This window comes from Colobus angolensis, unplaced genomic scaffold (assembly GCF_000951035.1).
Source record: "Colobus angolensis palliatus isolate OR3802 unplaced genomic scaffold, Cang.pa_1.0 Scaffold5, whole genome shotgun sequence".
In the NCBI taxonomy this organism is placed as follows: domain Eukaryota; kingdom Metazoa; phylum Chordata; class Mammalia; order Primates; family Cercopithecidae; genus Colobus; species Colobus angolensis.
The window spans coordinates 14,299,306-14,322,662 of NW_012118487.1; the positions used below are offsets into that span (position 1 = coordinate 14,299,306).

General features: G+C 36.5%; 1 long non-coding RNA gene across 1 annotated transcript; it reads left to right on the forward strand.

The window, feature by feature from the left end:
- Positions 1–5,898: 5,898 nt before the first annotated feature.
- On the forward strand, positions 5,899–17,240 carry LOC105524384. Its single transcript, XR_001003749.1, has 3 exons — positions 5,899–6,295; positions 13,994–14,249; positions 17,007–17,240. It is a non-coding gene; the product is annotated as an uncharacterized LOC105524384 (long non-coding RNA).
- Positions 17,241–23,357: the final 6,117 nt, after the last annotated feature.

Consider the following 23,357-nt stretch of genomic DNA (forward strand, 5'->3'; position numbering starts at 1 on the left):
TTTTTGTCCATGTGTGATACGACATGATGGAAATGGCACTTTAACTTTGTGGTCCTCTTTGTACAAACACATAACCCAAGTTTAATCATAAGACCAATATTAGACAGATCTAAGTTGAGAGACATTCTACAAAATACTTCACCAGTATTCCTCAAAACAATCAAAGTCATCAAAAACAGGGAAAGTCGGAGACACTGAGGAGCCTGAAGAGACACTACAACTAAATGTAACGTGGTGTTCTGGGCAGGGGATCCTGCAACAGAAAAAGGTAAAAACTAACTAAAAATAAATAAAGCATGAACTTTAGTTAATAATAATGTATTGACGTAGATTTATTAATTATAAAAAATGGACCACACTAATGTAAGAGTTCAATAATAGGGGAAACTGGGTATAGGGTATATAGGAAGTTTCTGTATTAAGCTAACAATTTTTCTGTAAATCAAAAACTATTCTAAAATAAAAATGTTTGTTTAAAAATGATATTTAGAAGCATATACTCATAGAAAAATGGTAAGTAGAAGGAGCAATAAAAACAATCCATTAAACCCCTTATTTTACAAGGGAGAAGACTGAGGGTTTACAGTAGGACTCAGTAGCCAGGCTGGCCAAGTAGCTTGTGCTTTAGAGAGGACCTTGAGGAAGGAATGGTGATCAGTTGCTGAACTTCGTCTTCAGCGACACTGCAGCATCTTTCATGGTACACAGCAGACACACAATATATAATTATGAATGATTACTCCCCAAGAACCACTCCTCTACCCAAGAACCTAATCCCCTCACTCATTTATTCATTGACTCATTCATTCATTTAACAAACATTTACTGAGTGACTAGTTTTACTCCTAGAATTATAGTCACTTAAAAACTCTGTCCCAAGGACTGATATTTTGGCAGCTTTCCATATCTGACTTTGTAGAAAACACCATTCAGCTGATTTCAGTTTCTGACTGTCCATGTAAGAACTGCTTCAAGTCAAATATGAACAGAAGATGGATGGAGGAAACAGAGTAAAAGAGAGAGGACTCTGTGGCTTACAGAGAGCAGGTGTGATTCGTGCACACTCAAATTATGGGCTACAATTTTTAAAAAGGTACTGTTATTTTAGGTTCTCCAATTTCTCATTCTATTTTTTTTTACTATTTATTGTGGCAGCAGGCTAAGAGCACAGTTTTGTCTTGGTTTCCAGTTTGTGCTCCACTATTTATCAACTGTGTGATCTTGGCCAAGTGCTTAATTTTTTTTAACCCCAGTTCCCCCATCTGGAAACTACCTCATGTAAGTAAGTTGCATGTACTAAATAAGACAACATTTGTAAAATGTTTAGTACAATTGGCAATGCAGTTAATAGCATTATTATTACTAGTATCATTGCTATTATCATTAACATCATCAACTCACCAGATGCTTATCTCTGTGAAACAGCTTCGAGAAGATTAGGGCAATAACTCAGGACCTACAAAAGAATACACGTTGACACACTTAGTCAATCTTTCCATCTTTCTAGGTTTGGTAAGTGAGTAGGTTGTCTCCAACAAATCATAAAATTATTGCTGGACTCTGGGCTGTGATTCCATGGACCAGTCCAATGCCCCTCAGAGACTGCCAGGAAACTAAAAAGGCTATTTTCATGTTCTTTTCCTTCTTGGCCTCTTTTCCTGCCAAAGTTTATTTTCATATTAACATTACCATTCATTCTAACTATTCCATGGGCTCCTAAAAGTGGATAGTTTTCTTGGACACAGGTCTCTCCTGATGTTCATTTTTCTGACTTTATTTCTGCAGTATTTAAAATCATGTTACTCCTGTTGATACAATCTCTGTGTATCAATTCTGTTAAAAAGCCTAGCACTCCCGGGGCGGCGCAGGGGAAGGGGGCTGCCTTACTTTCTATGCCCAGGTGAAAGAGAGCTTGTGTTTGATATTCTGACTAAAAGCATTTGATCAAGAAGACTCTCCTGGCTATCCCCATTATAGCCAGGGTTGCCCATCTGGGAATCCTAGCCATTCCCAAGTACATCATACCATCGAAACTGCATTCCAATATGAATGCCTCACGGAAGCATTTCTCTCCCTGCAGGGGAGGTAGCATCAGCTCATCCTCTTACACAACAGCTATTTGGTGATTCTGCTGTCTCTTCAAGGGCCTCACTGATGATTCCTCAGTCGAATCTGTTTTCCTGAGTCTCACTTCAGCAACATAAAGCTAAGTTTGGCTAATAGAGGTTATGTTGTTCAACCCACTTGCAAAAACCAGTCTAAGCATAAACGTCCCAGGTTCAGTGGATATCTTAAGGGAAACTTTAAATAGTTTTAATCGAAGAGGAAACTCTTTTACTGAGTTCAAACATAGTTAAGTTAGTAAAATAGCTTGTTTCTTTTTAACTGATGAAAGATTTTAAAGGTAGTTTTAAGAGGTAATTTTGTCTTCAGTTCATCACTATTTCAACAAGCATATTGTCAGTTAGTTTTCAATAAGTGCAATTATTTTGAGGCTCCTTTTGTCAAGGATACTCACATAAAACAAGTCCTACCTCTGTCCTGGGAAGATGTGAGCTGTGAAGGCTGAAACCAGCTGCTGCTTCTCCCCATACTGCCAGCCTCGATGAGCCCAGAAGGAGTCAAGCCTGAGGGAAATGAGAGAAAGGGGTCAATCAGGGAACAGAGGAGCAGCAGATTCTAAATTAGGGCGAATGCATGAGCTCCCAGGTGGACATCAGAGGAAGAACTAATGCATGTTCCTTTTTATTTTTTCTCACAAGCTTAAGATGTCTGATATCTGAAATTATTTGTATCTGAGACATCTCTTGAGATTTCATCTGATTGGAAGGATTTGGCTGTTTTTGGTGTTTTTCTTTATTTTTCAATTTTGGGAGTTTTTTTTTTTTAATACTAATTAGATCCCTTTACAAATTTAATTTCAGTACTTTGAATGTAATTGCTTAAATTCTGTATAAAATGTTTCTCTACTCATGAATCGGTCTTATCACTAATTTGTGAGGATTTTCTATTTCTAACAAACCTGATTGCACCTAAGAGTGATAACGTATACCTTTAGAAATAAACACACACATCATCATTATCATCATCATCCTCACCACCATCGTCATCATCGTCACATAAAAATACATAGCTGGACTTATTTTCTGGAAATGTGTACATTACATTTGGATGGCTTTACTTAAAATAGAAGCTCTATGTCACATAAAAGGTTTACTTTGGGAGGCTCCTGAGGCCGTCTCAAAGAAACAGAGTAGTCTTCAAAGCTACATAAAGCGGGTTCAATAAGAGGTCTGAGTAACAGCCCATCAGGAAAGAAAACAAAAAGGCCTTAAGGCTCCACGTACAGGAAAACAAAGAGTGGTTTCAGATTTGGACCACAAATTAAAAGCCACAAAGGCAGACTCTGTGATTGCAGGCCTTGGTTTGCAATTCAACTCCTTCTCAAATGGACAACTCCATGTAATGGACATCAGGATGAATGACAAGCAATTATAAGTTCGATAATGTTTAATAATTCTTCCTAGAAATGATAGGAAGTCCAGCTAGTAATAAACACATGTTTGAAAACACAAGGGATTTGGAGGCCAGGGTCGAAATGTGCTTCTTAGGGGAAAACTTTCCTAAGTGGCTCAGAACATGATCCAGAGACAATTAATTACCAAGAGCTGCTGTGTGCCACTTACAGCCAGCATTCATAAGCACAACGCCAAGCATATTGTATGGATCTCAGTGTTGCTGAATATAAAAATGAATCAACTATTTTGAGCAGCTATGAACTCAGAAACAAGGAGAAAAAATGAGCAACACAATAAGGGAAATTTAGACAGAATTAGACACACAGGGAAATAAAAGTAAAACGGAGTAAAGAGAGGATCCATCTACAGGGAATGTTGATTTGCCTTGGCACCATACCTCTGGTTTAGATCTACCTGAGGTAAACAGAACGGATAGCTCTTAAAGTGGAATAAAGGCTAGTTTCCATTTTCCTCCTCATATTCACATATTTCTATACATTTAAATCATGCAAACAAATTAACTCCATCTGTGTATGGCATCATCTTTATTTAGTAAGACTCACAGACTTGTTTATAAATATGCAAAGGAAATGTGCAGTCCATTGTGCACACACCTCTCATCTCCCTTCCTGAATTCCATGCCACTTGCTCCAGCTTCAGTGAAATAGAGACCAAGCAGAGATTTGACCTCTGTCAGGGCTGGAACTGCTTCTGGTTGTATTGACCTTCACTTTGCTCTGCTTACCTTCATATCAGGGTGTGCATGTGTGGTTCTCCCAACACTGCTGTGTCATCAACAGCCTTCCACTCACCTCCATTCTCTTGAAATACTCTTCCTTTAACTTCCATGATGACACTCTCCTAACTTTTCCCCTACTTCTTTGCCTACCTCTTATCAGTTTCCTTCCCAGTTCTCCACTCAACCCTTAAATGATTCTGCTCTCAGTCCTATCATGAACTCTATAATCTATTCTAAGGGGCAGTACAGCAAAATGGTGGGAAACAAAGACACTAGAAATGTACTGCCAGGGTCTCACCATTTTCTGACTGTGTGTGTGATCTGGGGCAGGTTACTTGGCATCTCTGATGTTCCCCCCATTTATAAAATGGGACTAGTAATAGTACCTACTTCACAGGGTTGGAAGGAGAGTGAACGCGTTCAGATGTGTGAAATGCCTGGCACACAGTAAGACCACAGTAACTTCTTAGTGGTACAACCATGACTTCAGCTATCATTTAGTTGAATAACTAACTCTATTAGTTATTTAGTTGAGATTATTTCGTATTGAGTTGATTGGTTGATGAACTAATTCTCTAGACCAGGCTTTTTCCTAAGCTCCAGGTCTATTTAATCAACTGCCTACTAAACATTCTCAACTGTATTTAGGGTTCCTTAAACTCAACATTCACCAACTAACTCATTTCTATTTTCTCACTCCTCCAGCCAAAACTTTTGTATTCTTTTTCCTAGATGAATAACAGCTCTTCCTTTTATATTCTTTTTCTAGATGATTAACAGCACCATCGTCCAAAGACCCAAGCCTTTGAAAGTTAATAAAGTTTCCTATCTCTATGCTAAACATAAACACTTAATTGATCATCAAGTCTTTTCAGTTTTCCTTCCTATCTTCTCTTCTGGACTACAGCAACAGCGGGTATTCTCTGTCTTTAGTCTCCTTTCCTCCCGGGAAACCATCCTTGTTTCACACTGCAGTCAGGCTTTTCATCCTTTTTAATATGTTTTCATCATCTTTCCATTCATCTTCAGGATAAAATCCAATTTTTTTTAGCATGGCATATGAGGTACTTCGCCAATTTGCTGCTTCTTATCTCTCAAATTTCATCTCCTACCATCTTTGGTTTTAGCCAAATGAAACTACCTATAATCTCCAAAGGTGTCACCCTCTCTTTCACCTTCATGCCTTTGTAATTCAACCTGGAATGCCCTTTCCTCAATTGTCTGTCTAGATAATTCGAACTTCATTACAATATAATCTCTCTAATTCCCAGAACACTACTCCTAATCAAATTTTTTAAAAACCTAAAAGACAGTTAACAGATGTTAGAATTCCAGTATAGTTTGCTGAAAACAGAATAAAATTTCTTTTGTGCCTTTATTTCTAAGACACAGAATACATTTCATTTTTAGTCATCATTTTAGCTTACCATTGACTCATAATGACTCTTTGGGTGAGAAATGGAAGGGGTGGAATGTGAATTGGAACATATCTTCTACCAAAAATTTGTCAGATATCTAGATGGCTAGGAAAACTGTGGAAGGGGAAGAGGTGCACAGCTAGCCATTCCCCACTTTCCTCTTCTCTCTCTTTCTCTCTCTCTCTCTCTCACACACACAGACACACACACACACACACTTTTCTTAAGGGAAAAATCACTCTGTGTTCTTTTAAAAATACCTCAGGTTTTATGTTTTATTGCTACCAGAGTCTGCCTCCCTGAGGTTCTTGTATAGACTAGTTATTTCCCTGTGTAAAGAAGCTGTTCAGTTCGTTCTCGCCTGGTTTGGAACGAACTGAACACTTCCAAAGGAGGTAGTTCTTGCAGCCTCCTCTCCTTCCACTCCCCTCCTCCCCGCAGTCCTGGCTGAAGCAGCGAGTCTGTCGATCCCAGGCCAGAGACAAGGCAGACAAAGGTTCATTTGTAAAGAAGCTCCTTCCAGCACCTCCTCTCTTCTCCTTTTGCTCAAACTCACCCAGTGAGTGTGAGCATTTAAGAAGCATCCTCTGCCAAGAAGACCAAAAGGAAAGAAGAAAAAGGTATGTAATTTTTTCTTTAAAAAAAATCTTATGTCAGTTGTTTTACTCCAAACTATTACTGTAGATTAGAGCAGAAATGTATGTATGTGTTGAGTCAGAAGAAAAAGACAGAGATCCTCTGAGGAGATGGTGCAGGCACTTTGAAAAATATGATGCTTCCTAGTAGAGAGGCAAATAATCAGATTAAAAGAGAACAGAAAATATATATTTCTTGGCGAGGAATGTCATTTCATTATAGGTTTAAAAAGAGGCAGATTCTTCACTGTCATTTATTGAATGCCCAAATTCATTCTGAATGTTTTCCCACACAACAGGACTTATCCCAGTCCTCAGAACTATGTGAGGATGATGAAGTATATAAGATTGTTTTAAATACAGCAGCTGTATTACTTATACTACATGAAGTTAACTGCAACATCTAAGAAAGCCAATGTTTTTTGCTTTTAAAAATCCTGATTCCTGAAAAGAAACTGGTACAAATGTGTGACACAAAGAGGGAATTCATTGAATTCATCCTTGGTGTCCACTCTTGGAACACAACAGTGTCTGTACTGCTAATATAAAGAGAACACTTTTTCCCTCTGAGACTTAGAAAAATTCCTCTTTAAAATTCCTTAACTTAGTTACACAGGCTTTGAAAAGCTCTCCCAAATGATGGTCCTTTTCTCCAGTGATGATGATTTACTGTGTCCAGGAAAAGAAGGAGAATGATGCAAGACCGAATATTAATATCATCTTCTGGCATGCTCTAAAAGCCTGATCACTTTTAGGGAGGATGTGGATTATGTTTTTCTATGGATGAAATTTTCTTAGATATTTAAGATGATATATCTGTTTTAAGGATCTTTAAGCAGCTTATTCACTTTTTAATACTACTTCTGTTCTTTAACGCATATTTTGGGAAATTTCACTTCAGGACTCAGTCCTTCTAACAAAAACATCTACTAAGGACTCAGTCATTCTAACAGAAACGTCTTCTAAGGCAGTTAATAAGAAAAAAAGAGAACTTTAAAAAAACAGTGATTTTCATCCTCCAAGAAAGATGAATGGAAAACATCACAGACTGGGCAGGAATTTTAATTTCTCCCAACTATAATTTTGATATTTCAAATGTCAAGTTCTGGGCTGGAGTTTTCACTTGCTTTTGCAGCTTTGCTTCTCTCTTGCTGCTTTTTTGAAAGCAATCCGAAAATGGACTGTCTTTTCTGTCTAATTCATCAACTCTGTTTCACGCCACTGCTCTTAATACCAGTTCCCAGAACTGACATCAGCTGCCTGTATGAGCATTTGCACCATAAATGTCTGAACACTTAAACTGCATGGTCCTGTTAGTTTTGGCAATTAAATGAGATAATTTTTCTTTTTAAGTCTGCTTTTAACTCCAGCCATTCAAAAGCTTGCTTGTGCTGAATGCCCTCAGACAGAAATCAAAATTTGCAATTCCCTACCAAAGGATGGTAGCAATGATTTATTGTTTAGTTGGAAATATCTTGCTCATAATCCTGTATCCTCTGCAATGATCTATTAAAACTTACCACACTATTAGGATATAAATGGTATCATACAACATTTGGAACCATGTTAATTACATAAAATCGAATTTAAGAAAAAAAATGGATAACTACCTAAGCTTCTCTTGCTCACTCCTTCTAATTTTTAGTATGTAACTTTGTTTTCTTTTGTAATTTGGGTGTACTCCAGGAGGAATTTTAAGTACATGTACCTCAACCGAAAAAGAAAAAAAAGACCAATTTGCTTCAAATTGGCCAAAATCATTTCACTCTTGTTACCACTTGAACATATATGGTTTTGATGGATTGCCAAGGATTAAGTTTGGTGTCCTTTAATGAAAACAACAACCAACGTATCCCAGGAACACACTGGGTCAGAAATTTTTCCATTTGCTAAATAATAGTTAAAGCTATTTATCTGTACTTAAGTACAGGAAGAACAGAATTCTGCATTTAAAACATGTAGTTTATTTTATTTTATTTATTTGAGATGGAGTCTGGCTCCGTCACCCAGGCTGGAGTGCAGTGGTGCAATCTCAGCTCACTGCAACCTCTGCCTTTGCAGTTCAAGTGATTCTCCTGCCTCAGCCTCCTGAGTAGCTGGGACCACAGGCGCACAACACCACTCCCAGCTAATATTTGTATTTTTAGTAGAGTCGGGGTTTTACCATGTTGGCGAAGATGGTCTCAATCTCTTGACCTCGTAATCTGCCCACCTCTGCCTCCCAAAGTGCTGGGATTACAGATGTGAGCCACTGTGCCTGGCCAAAACATGTAATTTATAATATGTTCACACACACACACACACACACACACACTCACACACAACTACCAGTAGGTACTTGCCAGGTGTGGAACTTTCCATTGTAGTATGTGACTGAGACGGTGGCAAAACAAACAAACAAACAAACAATTTTATGCTCTGGCATGAAAATAGAAGAGGTATGCAGTATGACAATTTACCTACTTATTTTTCCAGAAATTTATTTGTTCATTTCACTGAAGGAAATTTTTTGAACATTTACTGTGAGCTCAGCATCGAAGCAGACACTCTTCTTCAATACAAAAGAAGTAGAAGTTACAATACTTGCTGACTTGATATTAGCATCTCTTCTTCCAGTCCTCTGAATATTGAATTGCCCTGGCCTCAGCCCTTTGCCTCATCTCTTCTGGGTCTACCCTTACTGCCCTGCCAGACCCATAGCTATAGATACTATCAATAAATATCCTGATTGCTCTCAAATTTGTATTTCCAGCCCTGATCTTTAGACTCACATTCAACTGCCTACTCAACATCTTCACTTGGATATCTAATAGGCATCTCAAACCTAACTTGTCTAAAACCTCATTCCTGGATTCCTGCCAAAATTGGCTCCTTCCAATTCTTCCTCAGTTGAACAAATGGCAACACCATTCAAGCCAAAAACCCAAGAATCATCCTTGATTCTTTCCCTCTTGCCTCATATCTCCCATCGGTTCTCACCAAAAGCCTCTTTTCTTCTATTTCCAATCTTGTCCCACCACAATACATCTTCACAGACCAGCCAGGGATTTTTTAAAAAGGCATAAATCAGATCATGCTACTGTTCTGTCAAAATCTTCCAATGGCTTCTTAATATACTCAATACAATCTGAACTCTTTATCATATCTTCTAGGCCCTTTATGATTGTTCCCAATCTTCCTTCTTGGCTATAGGTAAATTCACATAATAACCAATTCACTAAATAATTAATCAGCTTTCTGAATTTCCCACTCCCCATATTCAATTGTAGTCATATTCTCCAAATGGTTAACCAGCTTATAAAAATGTCGACAATGACAAGGCATTATTTACTCAAATTCACAGTTCTATAGAGCAAGGGAGCTATGAGAGTAGTATTGTCTGGAATCAGGGAAGGATTCTTAGAAGATATGAGTGTGAGGTTTGTCCTTCATGGATGCTTTGGTCAGAAATTAATATCAAGGGAAGGGGTGAGAAGGAACCACAAGGCAGAGACACATATGTAGGATTAAAGAGATGAGCGGCTTGACTGCCTGGCTAGCTGAACAGGAATGAACGATAGATGTGGAGACAAAGTGAAAGGAAGGCCTTAGGTTCGTCCTAAGAAGTCCACATATTCTTTTAGACAACATAAAACCTCTGTAGGCTCTTGCCTAGAATAAAAAATATGTTTTTGGAAAAGCATTCATTTTCAAGTATGCACCAAGCATTGTATTAGCCACTGGTGTATGGTAGTGAACAAAATAAATTGCTGTCGTGGAGCCTTTGGTCTAATGAGAATGACAGACATAAAATGAGTAAATTCACAAATATATAATTTAAATTGTGAAAAATATCATTAAGGAAAAGAAAAGGACACTATGAAAGAATAAGGTTGAAACTACCTTAGATTGAAAGGCCATGGAAGGAATGACACTTAAACTGAGACCTAAAAGTCAAAACAGCCAAAAAAAGAACATTCCTGGTAGAGAGAGCAACATACAGAAAGACCATAATAGAAGAAAAAGGTTTCCTTTTAATTATAAGGAAATACTCTATACATCTTTATTGTTAAATGCAACAAAATAGCATAAGAAAATATGAAACTCATTGATAAAGATAAGTGTATATACAAATACTGACTACTATATTACTAAAATGGTGGTGGTTAAATTCCATTTAATTCTAGCATAAAAGTTAAAAGACAAAAGTATTAAAATAACTATAATTTAAAATATGTTTATGGATACATAATATAAATAGATGTAAATTGTGACATCAATAACATAGTGTGTTGAGAGAGAATTAAAAGAGTAGAGTTTTTGTATGTGATTGAAGTTGTTATCACCTCAAAACAGACTTATAATTATAATTTTTTTTTTTTGAGATGGAATCTCTCTCTATCACCCAGGCTGGAGTGCAGTGGCACTGATCTCGGCTCACTACAACCTCTGCCTCCTGGGTTCAAGCGATTCTCCTGCCTCAGTTTCCCAAGTAGCTGGGGCTACAGACGCCCGCCACCATGCCCAGCTAATTTTTGTATTTTTAGTAGAGAAGGGGTTTCACCGTGTTAGCCAGGATAGTCTCGATCTCCTGACCTCGTGATCCGCCTGCCTCGGCCTCCCAAAGTGCTGGGATTACAGGTGTTAGCCCCTGCGCCTGGCCAATTATAAAATATTTTCTGTAAGCCTCATGGTAACCACAATGGAAATACCTATAGCAGTTTACACAAAAGAGAAAGGAATCAAAGCATATCAGGAAAAAGAGAAGAAGAAGAAGAAGAAGAAGGAGAAGGAGGAGGAGGAGGAGGAGGAGAGGGAGGGAGGGAAGGGGGGAGGGGAGAGGAAAAAGGAGGGAGGAGGGAGGAGGGAGGAGGAAGGAGGAAGGAGGAGAAGAAAACAACAACCAACAAAACACAAAGGAAGACAAGGCAGGGGAAAAAGCACCAAAGAACTACAAGACAACTAGAAACAATAAGCTAAATGGCAATAGTAAATTCTTCCCTATCAATTATTACTTTAAGTGTAAATGGATTAAACTCTCCAATCAAAAGACTTAGGTTGCTGAAAGAAAAAAAACAATATATAACTATATGATTTCTGCAAGTGACTTACTTAACATTTAAGGATACACAAGCTGAAAGTAAAGAAATGAAAAAAGATATTCCATGCATATGGTAACTAAAAGAAAGCAGAGTGGACTATTTTATATCTGACAAAATAGACTATAAGTAGAAAACTGTCACAAGAGACAAAGAAGAAAATATAATGATGAAAGGGTCAACCCACCAGCAAGCTATAACAATTATATACACAACCACCATCAGAGCACATAAATATATAAAACAAATATTGACAGAACTAAAATAAGAAATAGACAGCAACACAGTAATAGTAGGAAACTGCAATACTCCACTTTTAGTAATGGATAGAATAACCAGACAGAAAATCAATAAAGAAAAAGTGGACTTCAACACCAGTATAGATCAAATGGACCTAACAGACATATATAGAACATTCAGGTCAACAGCAGAAGAATATACATTCTTCTCAAGTACATACAGAAAATTCTCCATGATCGATCATATTCGGTCACTTAAACCATGACCTACAAAAAGCCCACTGGAAGATATTATTTATATATGCTGGATTGTGATGCACTGTAACACTACAATGTCTTGCTCCATTAAATCTGAAAATATATAAAATGAAGTAGATCTCATTTTAGCCTTTTCTTTCACTAATGTTTGGAGGTAGGAATTAAATTGGATATTGATAATTCTAAGGAAATATACAGCCAAAGCCAAAAATGGCTAGCTCAAATTAGAATGTGAGACAAAGAAAATCTGAAACACTTAGGAGTAGGAAGAAATACTTTGTTTCTAATCTAAAGCAAAAAAAAAAAAGCAATAAATGTATTTATTTAAAAATCAATGATCTTATCTAAAATGATTTACCTTTAAAATATACCTAATCACTAAAAACGTCATACCAAAAATTTCCATTCCACAATACTGTTTTCTTTTCTTTTTTTCTGAGACGGAGTCTCGCTCTGTCGCGCAGGCTGGAGTGCAGTGGCTTGATCTCGGCTCACTGCAACCTCTGTTTCCCAGGTTCAAGCCATTCTCAAGTAGCTGGGATTACAGGTGCATGCCACCATGTCTGGCTAATTTTTGTATATTTAGTAGAGACAGGGTTTCACCATGTTGGGCAGGCTGGTTTTGAACTCCTGACCTCAGGTGATCTGCTGGCTTCGGCCTCCCAAAGTGCTGGGATTACAGGTATGAGCCACTATATCTGGCTATTCCACAATATTGTTTTCTTTCCAAGTACAATATCCAAAGAGAAATATCCTCTATCTGTTTTCCCTCTTTCCAAGGAGGGAAAGATACTTTGGCACCTGTTAATGAGATAAAATCTGAATGGCTCTAGATTCTAATTCTGGTTCCTCCACTATTTTGCTATTCTTCCTTTACTACGATAGTCTCCATTTTCTTCACATCTAATATAGAAACCAGAGAAGTCTAATTAGATAGATACTTAATATTCTATAGTTCTATACAAATCCTGTACTTGAAAAATTATCTCCTAGAAGAGAAATTAGAATTGTTGGTATGACTTCAGGGTTCAAACTAGGATTGGTGGGTGGAAGCTACAGAAAAATATTTTACAATAAGGGAAATGTTAGAAATGTATCAATGGGATATGTTGACTTAGTCAATAATGAGTTCCCCATCATGGTAGGGGTTCATGGTAGGCTAGATAATTATAAGGCAGGAATTCAAGCCTTCGTTTTCAAGTGCAGCTAAGATGAAGCAGTCTATGTGGGATAAAAATCCAAACGTTACTAAAAATTTGCAACAATGGGTACTAAAATACTTCTGGAAGTTAAAAAACAATCAAACTATAAATATATCTGTACACTATCATCTGTCATTATCAACATAAATGAGTTTTTTGTTTCTGTCAGGAGGGGACCCAGCTTCTTTGACAATGTTGTTAGGATGTAACATAATGTAAGGTAAAGAACCACTGTATTCAATTATGTTATTTGTTCTAGAAATTTGCCTGAGTTTACACCACCTTAAAAAGCAGGTGTTCTCTACTGAATGTTCAAAATATATATGGCTTTGGGTACTTCTTAAATGCAGATTCCAGCTCTCACCAACACCTCCTCCCTGCCTACAGCATGTGTATGACTGTGTGTGTGTGTATGTGTGTGTGTATCAAGATCTCACTCTGCCACCCCCAGTAGAGCAGTGGCACAATCATGGTTCACTGCAGCCTCAGACTCCTGGGCTCAAGTGATCCGGAGTAGCTGGCAGGACTACAGGCACATGCCAGCATGCCTGGCTAATTTTTAAATTTTTTGTAGAGACAGGGTCTCACTATGTTGCTCAGATTGGTCTCAAACTCCTGGGCTCAAGCAATCCTTGTACATCAGTCTCCCACGCTGAGATTACAGGCATGAGCCACTGTGCCTGGCCCAGAAGCCTGAGCATTTGATTTTTAACAAATATTCCAAATGGTTTTTTATCATAGATGGTCATAAAACTACACTTTGAGAAGCACAAACAGGATTGTAGAAAAGGCCAACTCCCATTCTTTCTAGCCAAGAGTTTATAAGCATGCTACAGAACTTCATTCAGATGAATTCTATCTTTAAAAAACAAACATTGACACATTTTGGTCTTTCTTCTATTTTAGGGCCAAAAGCCAAAATGAAATTGATGGTACTTGTTTTCACCATTGGGCTAATTTTGCTGCTAGGAGTTCAAGCCATGCCTACAAATCGCCTCTCTTGCTACAGAAAGATACTAAAAGATCGCAACTGTCACAACCTTCCTGAAGGAGTAGCTGACCTGACAGAGATTGATGTCAATGTCCAGGATCATTTCTGGGATGGGAAGGGATGTGAGATGATCTGTTACTGCAACTTCAGTGAACTGCTCTGCTGCCCAAAGTAAGAATGAAATCACAAAGTGTATTGCCCAGAAATGTATGCAGAACAACTTTTAGCTACATCTTCATAATAGGTTTGCTGAAATTAATAACCCTTTTAGTAAAATCCTGTTCAAATCCCAGCTCTTTTCTAGAATAATCACTATTGTGTAAAGAACTAAATGCTTTCCTTTAAATGAAAGCTCAAGGGATTTTAGCTGAGTTTAATAAAAGTAAATAAAATCCAGAAAATAATACTTCAATCTATTAAATTCTAAACTCCCCATCTGATTTTTACCACACACACATACACAAATCTACCAGTAGCAGAAGTCAAGCTCAAGGTTGAAATCTTAAATCAACTTGAAAACCAATGAAAGGTTTTAGGTAACAGATCCCAGTGAGGCTGGGCCCGGTGGCTCATGCCTGTAATCCCAGCACTTTGGGAGGCTGAGTTGGGCAGATCACCTGAGATCAGGAGTTCGAGACCAGCCTGGCCAAAATGGAGAAACCCCGTTTCTCCTAAAAATACAAAATTAGCTGGGCGTGGTGGCACGTGCCTGTAATCCCAGCTACTCAGGAAGCTGAGGCAGGAGAATCGCTTGAACCCGGAAGGCTGAGGTTGCAGTGAGCCGAGATCACACCATTGCACTCCACCTTGGCGACAAGAGTGAAACTCCATCTCAAAAAAAAAAAAAAACAAAAAACAAAAAACAAAAACTCAACAAATGGATCAATTCACTGAACAGAAAAGTTTAGTAATGGTCAAAACTAAATTTCTAGTTCTATGTATAAGTTAACCAGAAATGAACTAGATAGAAGTTCAAGACAATTTATCTACCATTGTTTTCTACTTATATTTTAAGTATAAATATTTATTGATTTATCTACTATCGTTTTGTACTTAAAATACAAGCATACATGGTGAAAGCCCATCTCTATAAAAATACAAAAAAAAAAAATGAGCCAGGCATGGTGGCACACACCTGTAATCCCAGCTACTTGGTAGGCTGAGACAGGAGAATCACTTGAACCCAGGAGGAGGAGGTTGCAGTGAGCCTAGATCATGCCATCGCACTCCAGCCTGGGCGACAAAGCAAGACTTAACCTCAAAAAAAAAAAAAAAAAGGTGTAAAATGATGGTAGACAAATTAATAAATATTTTCAGTTCTTGATTTTAAAATAATTTCCCCCTGGTTATTGAGGAATCTTTCAAATCCCATGATCTTGGATATTTCATACTAAAATTAGCTTTTTCAAATTACTTTCAACAGATGTCATCATACTTTCATCCTTCTAAGAAATCTGTGAAATAGAAAAGGTAGATATAACCATCTTACCAAGGAAAGGTGCAGAGAGTTGAAATGACCAATACTATCCCACATAACTAGCTAATATCAACACTGAGATTAGAACTCATGTGTTCTGATTCAGAACAGATTTTTCATCTACCAAGCCAGCTGGTTCTCAAAGTGTGGTTCCCAGAACAGCAGCTTCAGCATCACCTGAGTTTTTAAAATTGCATATCCATCCTTGGACTCCACCCCAGACCTAGTAAATCAGAAACTCTGGAGGTAGGACCCAGCAATTATGTTTGTTTGTTTGTTTGTTTGTTTTTTTTTTTTTTTGAGATGGAGTCTCATTCTGTTGCTCAGGTTGGAGTACAGTGGCGCAATCTTGGCTCAATGCAAGCTCTGCTTCCCAGGTTCACGCCATTCTCCTGCCTCAGCCTCCCGAGTAGCTGGGACTACAGGCACCTGCCACCACGCCCAGATAATTTTTTTTTTTTTTTTTTTTATTTTTTCAGTAGAGATAGGGTTTCACTGTGTTAGTCAGGATGGTCTCGATCTCCTAACCTCGTGATCCGCCGGCCTCAGCCTCTCAAAGTGCTGGGATTATAGGTGTGAGCCACCGCACAGGGCTGGGACCCAGCAATTATGCTTTAACAAACCTGCCAGGTGATTCTAATGCATAGTAAAGTTTAAGAATCACTGCACTAAACAATGATGCCAAGAACTTGAGTTAATTAATCTCATGAAGTGACAATTTTTCCTGTACTACATAAATGAAATGCCAAATAATATTAAAATGCCATGTTTGCTTTTTTTGTATGACTTGAAAACAGTTTACTGAAATGGACTTACATTTATATTATGATGTAATTTTGTGATTATCTCTGTTAATGGATGAGAACAGTAGTGTGGATGTACTTGATTTTGGGAAAATCAAAGAGAAATACTAAGTATATTTCTAATAAGCCATAATTGTAATATCACCTTGCATTTGTATATAATTTTGTATTATTCCATGCATTTTTATATATTACTTTATGTGATCTTTTCAGCCAGGGAAAGTTGAGTAGCTTTGTAACATTTCTCCTTTCCCCACAAAACCTAGAAATTTATTTAATAAACAAGAAATGTTGAATCTTCTGTTTCCTAACTTCAGATTTAAACTTCATGGCCTATCCCCATATAAGAGACATGAAATTGTATACATGGCCATAAAGTTTTGAAATTACCTAATATTTCTTTTTCTTCATAGATAAATGATAGCATGATATCAATGGCAAATGAGGGGAAAGTAGACAAATCAATAACCTTCTTGGTCTTTTTTGCTTCTGTGGCAAGTCCTCCAACACATCTCTTTACATTTTAGTCACCTAAAAAGAATAATCATAACTGAAATCCTGGAAATCACTGTCTATTTTTAACCTAGAAAAGACTGACTAGTATCTTAGCCTTAAGGTGAATTTAACTGATGCTCTACTTTCTTTCAGAGACGTCTTCTTTGGACCAAAGATCTCTTTCGTGATTCCTTGCAACATTCACTGAGAATCTTCATGTATTCTGGAGAACACCATCCCTGATTTCCCACAAACTGCACTACATCAGTATAACTGCATTTTTAGTTTTTATATAGTGCAATAAAGCATAGATTCTATAAATTCTTACTTGTCTAAGACAAGTAAAGCTATGTTAAACAAGTAGTAATAAAAGTTAATGCAGTCTAATTTTTCTCTGTGGACATTGTTGGCATTGGTTAAAAATTTTGACTAGAAATGTAATCTATGAGGTGTTCATTATACTCAGTTAAAGAGTTCTGCCCCCCAGGTGAAGAGCCATAGGTACGGCTCAAGGATAGAAAATACTTTCAGTCCTTAGTTGACAGTTACTAACCATGCATTGAAAGAACCAAGTATAAGCTAAGATTCTTGGAAGGGAGGTAGAAATTTTCTAGTAAGAAGGAAAAAGAGACCAGCCTGGGCAATATAGTAAGACCCCCTCTTTACAAAAAAATTTAAAAATTAGCAGGTTGTGGGTGCCCACACCTGTAGTTCTAGTTACTCAAGAAGGTCATTTGAATTTAGGAGTTCAAGTCTGCAGTGAGCTATGATTGCGCTACTGCACTCTAGCCTGGATGACAGAGCAAGACCCTGTCTCAAAAAAAAAAAAAAAAAAAAGGAAAAGGAAAAGGGAAGGAAAGGAAAAAGGAAAAAGCGAACAATATTTGAGCGAATATTATGTATGCTAATAACTTTAAGTACATTTCAGGCTGGGACTGGTGGCTAATGCCTGTAATCCTAGCATTTTGGGAGGCCAAAGTGGGAAGATCACTTGAGCCCAGGAGTTTGAGACCAGCCTGGGCAACATAATGAGATCCTGTCTTTACAAAAAAATTTAAAAATTAGCCGAGCATGGCGGCATGCACCTGTAGTCCCAGCTATTTGGGAGGCTGAGGTGGGAGGATCACTCGAGCCCAGAAATTCAAGGCTGCAGTGAGCTAAGATGATGCCACTGAACTCCACCATGGAACCACAGAGTGAGACTCTGTCTCAAACAAACAAATAAATAAAAACCAAGAACTTTAAGCACATTTCATTTTACTCTTAAAAAATGACAACAAAAGCCTTTAAGGTAATTATTCTCAGCCCCATTTTTCAGCTGCTAACTCAAGTTTAAGATATTTGCTAAAAATCAAGGCAGATTTTCAAAAGAGTTCCAATTCCAAAGCCCATATGTCACACACAGATGTATCCTTAAAACCATGATACATTTCCTAAAGTATCCATTTCTGCTTGAGAATAACAAAACACACATTAAAAGAAACATAATGGATGAGAATTTAAAAGTCTCATAAATTTTAAAAGTAAATAAAACTGGCAAATTCAAAGGTATTTTCTGATTGTTAGAGGAAACAGCTTTGGATTATGGCCCCATATCTTAAGAGGTATGTGACTTATATTGGCCATCAGAGGTAATGTCAGAAAGTCTTTCATGTTATAAAAATGTATTCAATGCCTGCTAAGTGCCAGACATTATTAAAATCTGGGATATAGTAATGAATAAAATGGACTTATCCTCTTGGAACTTGTGCTCTAACAAAGGTGTGATTGTTATAAACAAATAATTATTTATAAATATGAAGCCTGCTACAGAGAAGTATAGGGCGCCATACAAAGTATTGTGGGGAAAAGTTTGAGAAACACCATACCACACAGGCAATCTGGGAGATATAATTTTGTGAATAAAAGTGACATTATGTCATTAAAATACATCCTTGGAAGTCCCTGATCTATTTCTGAAGACCACACCCAGAACACTATCTGAAATCTAATCTGCGTTTAATAGTGTTACTGGGCTGGAAGACCAAACCCAGAACAGTGTCTGGTATCTTATCTGTGTTAAAGAAGTGTTACTGGGCTGGACCAAAAAATTTTGAGGTAGTCACAATTCAGTGTCAAAGTGCATATAAACACAGCTGGGTGAGGTAGCTCACGCCTGTAATCCCAGCACTTTGGGAGGCCGAGGCGGGTGGATCACGAGGTCAGGAGATCGAGACCATCCTGGCTATCATGGTGAAACCCCGTTTCTACTAAAAATACCAAAAAGAAACAAAAAAAACAAAAAAACTTAGCTGGGCCTGGTGACAGGCGCCTGTAGTCCCAGCTACTCGGGAGGCTTAGGCAGGAGAATGGCGTGAACCCGGGAGGCGGAGCTTGCAGTGAGCCGAGATCTTGCCACTGCACTCCAGCCTGGGCCACAGAGTGAGACTCCGTCTCGGAAAAAAAAAAAAAAAAAAAAGAAAGAAAGGCTATATAAACACAAGTCAGAACATGTTTTAGAATAGTGTGACCTCCTATAAAATACATGAAGTGAAACTGTAAAATAATATAGATAGGTAGGTAGATAGATAGTATTAGTTGTTTTATCGAGATAGCATGTGATTTGATTGGCCTTTCTTCACTGAATCGACTGGTCATGAAATCAGACTAACTCAATAATGAAAGTTTCATATCCATTCTGGAACGGTGCATAGAATAGGTAAATAAAAAAAACTATCAGCAAACCAGTTTTATTTTCTACTTGGTAGGAACTCTTCTTGATGGGGAAAAAAGCATTAAAGATCCAGTGTCTCCATTTACAAATGATACATCAGCATAAGGACATATGTGAGACAACAATGCCTTTTTAATAAGTGTTCCCTTATTACTGCAATCAAAGCCTGGTAAGAAAAATTGTATCTAAAAATATAAATATTTAATAAATAAAATTTTATAAATTATTCATCATAATGTCTCCTTTCTGAAAATATGAAATTCAGTTATTTCTTTTAGAAATAAATGCATTATACAAGTACACAGCCTTCTTTATATTACCAAATAAATGTAAAAACATACATTCACACAACTTACCTTATACAACTATTTCTCTGACTTGGTCAATGTATTTTTTAAAACAATAGTTTTTTTTTTTTTTTTTTTGAGACTGAGTCTCACTCTGTCACCCAGGCCAGAGTACAGTGGCACGATCTTGACTCACTACAACCTCTGCCTCCCAGGTTCAAGTGATACTTGTGCTTCAGCCTCCTGAGCAGCTGGGACTACAGGCACCTGCCACAGTGCTCAGCTAATTTTTGTATTCTTTTAGTAGAAATAAGGTTTTGCCATGTTGGACAGACTGGTCTTGAACTCCTGGCCTCAAATGATCTGCCTGCCTTGGCCTCCCAAAGTGCTAGGTTTACAGGCATGAGTTTTTCCAATAGATTTTAGTTATAAGACAACTAAACTTTATTAAAATTTTATTATTCTTCTAAATACCATCTTGCAGCAACTGAATGAGATAGGTACTGATATTATCCTTGTTCTATGGACAAATGTGCTAAGGTTTAAAGATATTAAGTAGTTTGTCTAAGTTTACATTATCAATGAGCAATCGAGCCAGATTTTGAATATGGCCAGTCTTACACTAGCATCTAGAGTCTTAACCACTATGTTGTTTAACAGCATTACCTAATCTATTATTTCCTTTACAGAAATGCAAACTTTTCCTTGGATAGGACACACAATTGTACACTTCAGATAGCTCATATATGCTAAAAGCTTACTGAACAAGTATTTCTGTATTTTTATCTTTGACTTTCTATATCATTGTTCTTACTGTGAATCCCACATTACTGAGCACAAAGTTGACGGTAATACATACAAATAGCTTACCTCTTTTTGATTAAAATTCATCTTGTCTTCATCGTAATTCATAGAGACTTGTTGAATATTTTGGCTTGCTGGGATTAGGTACTGATCCTAAAGGATTATTACAGAATTGGAAGGAAGATGGAGAAACCGAACAATGAGCAACAACTATTGGGGGGAAAAAAGGACAAGGTAGGAACATTCACAGATCATTTTGTGACTTTAACGTACTTATAATTATCAAAAGGTATACATAAGTTATTTCCATAATAAATCATTTTTTTGTAAAATTTTATAGCAGGTGTTTGTAAAATATAAAACTCTCTATGAGTAAAGCACAACAGGCTTCAAAATAATTTTCCCAAAATGAAAAAAATCAAATTCATGTATTTCTAAATCAATCTTGCATTGATAGTCTAAGCCTAAACTTTTCTCTCAAAAATTTGAAGAGAAACTGATATTAGAAAATTAAAGTAAATTGATACTAAATTTACTTCTACGCAATGGTATCACCATAAAATGTTCATCTTTGTATGGTGGTATATCTAGAGAAAAATGTGTAGAACATACTTACCTGATATGTTCTAAGAACTTTAAACGCCATAGTAAATTTTCAAGAGTTTATGTGATCTATATTTTCAGATGTTTACAAGTCAAATAAGTCCATTGGGTTTAATGTTTAAAAACCTGACTTGATATCTACATTTAATATCATTAAAGTATATATACATAAATACATATATACTACATATAAAATATATATTCATATATGTAATAATCTGGTAGCAATTAATATGACTATTATTTGAGACTTCTACGATTGTGTAGACTATTAATGCAACTAGGAAAAGATACACACAATAAACTCAATTGTACAGCAAGCATCAGCTCTTAGCTAGAAAGAAATGCAAGGAATTAATAATCTCAAAGGAATAAATTCTATAGTAAGCAGTATTCACCCATAAAAATATACATATAAATATAAAAACAGCAAATTTTCCTCTGAATATTAGCTTTCCTGCATCCATTGTTTTAGCTTATAAGCAAAACCTTGCTTGACATTTTAAAAATAACTCCACTAAATGAATAAACAATAACATGACAAAAATTTATTCTTGAACCACCATCACTTGCTTAGATATCATAATCTGAATTTTACTATTAAAATGTTATGTAAATATGTGGAAATTATAATCAAAAAGGAACTGGGATGGCTATACTAATAACAGACAAATTAGATGTTAAGTAAAAATATGTTACAAGAGCAAAGATGGACATTTTATATTGTTAAAAGTTTCAGTTTATCAAAAAGATATAACAATTATAAACATATATACACCATATGGCAGCCAAAAAATATATAAAAGAAAACTTTAGAAAACTGAAGGGAGAAATCTACAGTTCTACAATGATAGTTGGAGACGTTAATGCCTCACTTTCCACAATTGATAGATAAGTAGAAAGAAAACCAATAAGGAACTAGGAGGCTTGAACAATAGTATAAAACCAACTAGACCCCATAGACATATACGGAACATTCCACTCAACAATAGTAGAATACAGTCTTCTCAAGTACACGTGGGACATTCTTCAGGATAGAATATATGTTCTTCCATAAAACAATTATCTATAAGCTTAAAAAGACTAAGGTGATACAAACTATCTTTTTGAACCACAATAAAATGAGGCTAGTAATCAATACAGAAAGAAAACTAGAAAATGCACAAATACCTGGACCTAAGCAATATACTTGTTCACAAAAAGTATATTGCTTCACGGGTATATTGCTTAGTTCCAGGTATTTGTGAATTTTCTATAGTGGTTTAAAGAATAAATCACTAGAGAAATTAGATAATTTAAGATGACTGAAAACAAAAAACAAACATTCCAAAACTTACAAGATGCAGGAAAAGCTGTATTCAGAGAAAAATTTACAGCTGCAAATGCCTGCATTAAAAAAGAAAAATATCAAATCAACTTCACTTTACACATTAAGAAAACAGAAAAAGAAGAGCAAACTAAATCCAAAGCCAGCAGAAGATAACGAAGATCCGAAAAGAGAAAAATGAAATAGAGAAGTGAAAAAAATATAATCCATGAAATCAAAGAAAATACCAACAAAACTGATAAATCCTTAGCTAGAGTACTAAGAAAAAAGAGAGAAGACATAAATAAGTAGAATCAGAAATAAAGGTAGGGATATTACTGCTGACCTTACAGAAATTAAAAGTATTATAAGAGAAGTATAGGAACAATTTGTATGATAACAAATTAGACAATCTAGGTGAAGTAGACAAATTCTATGACTTACCAAAAATAACTTAAAAGAACACAAAGTCTCAACAGATCTATTTATAATGAAAAGACCTATATAAGTAAAAAGATTAAATCCGTCAAAACTCTTCCATCGAAGAAATAGCCTAGACCAGACAGGTTCACCCATAAGTTCTGTCAAACATTTAAAGATGAATTAATATCATTCTTACTCAAAAATCTCCAAAAATAGAAGAGGAAAGAATACTTCCTAACACTTTCCTATGAGGCCAGTATTATCCTGATACCAAAGTCAGATAAAGATACCATAAGAAAACTATAGAGCAATATCCCTTATGAGTATAGATGCAAACACCCTCAACAAAATACTAATAAGCCAAATTA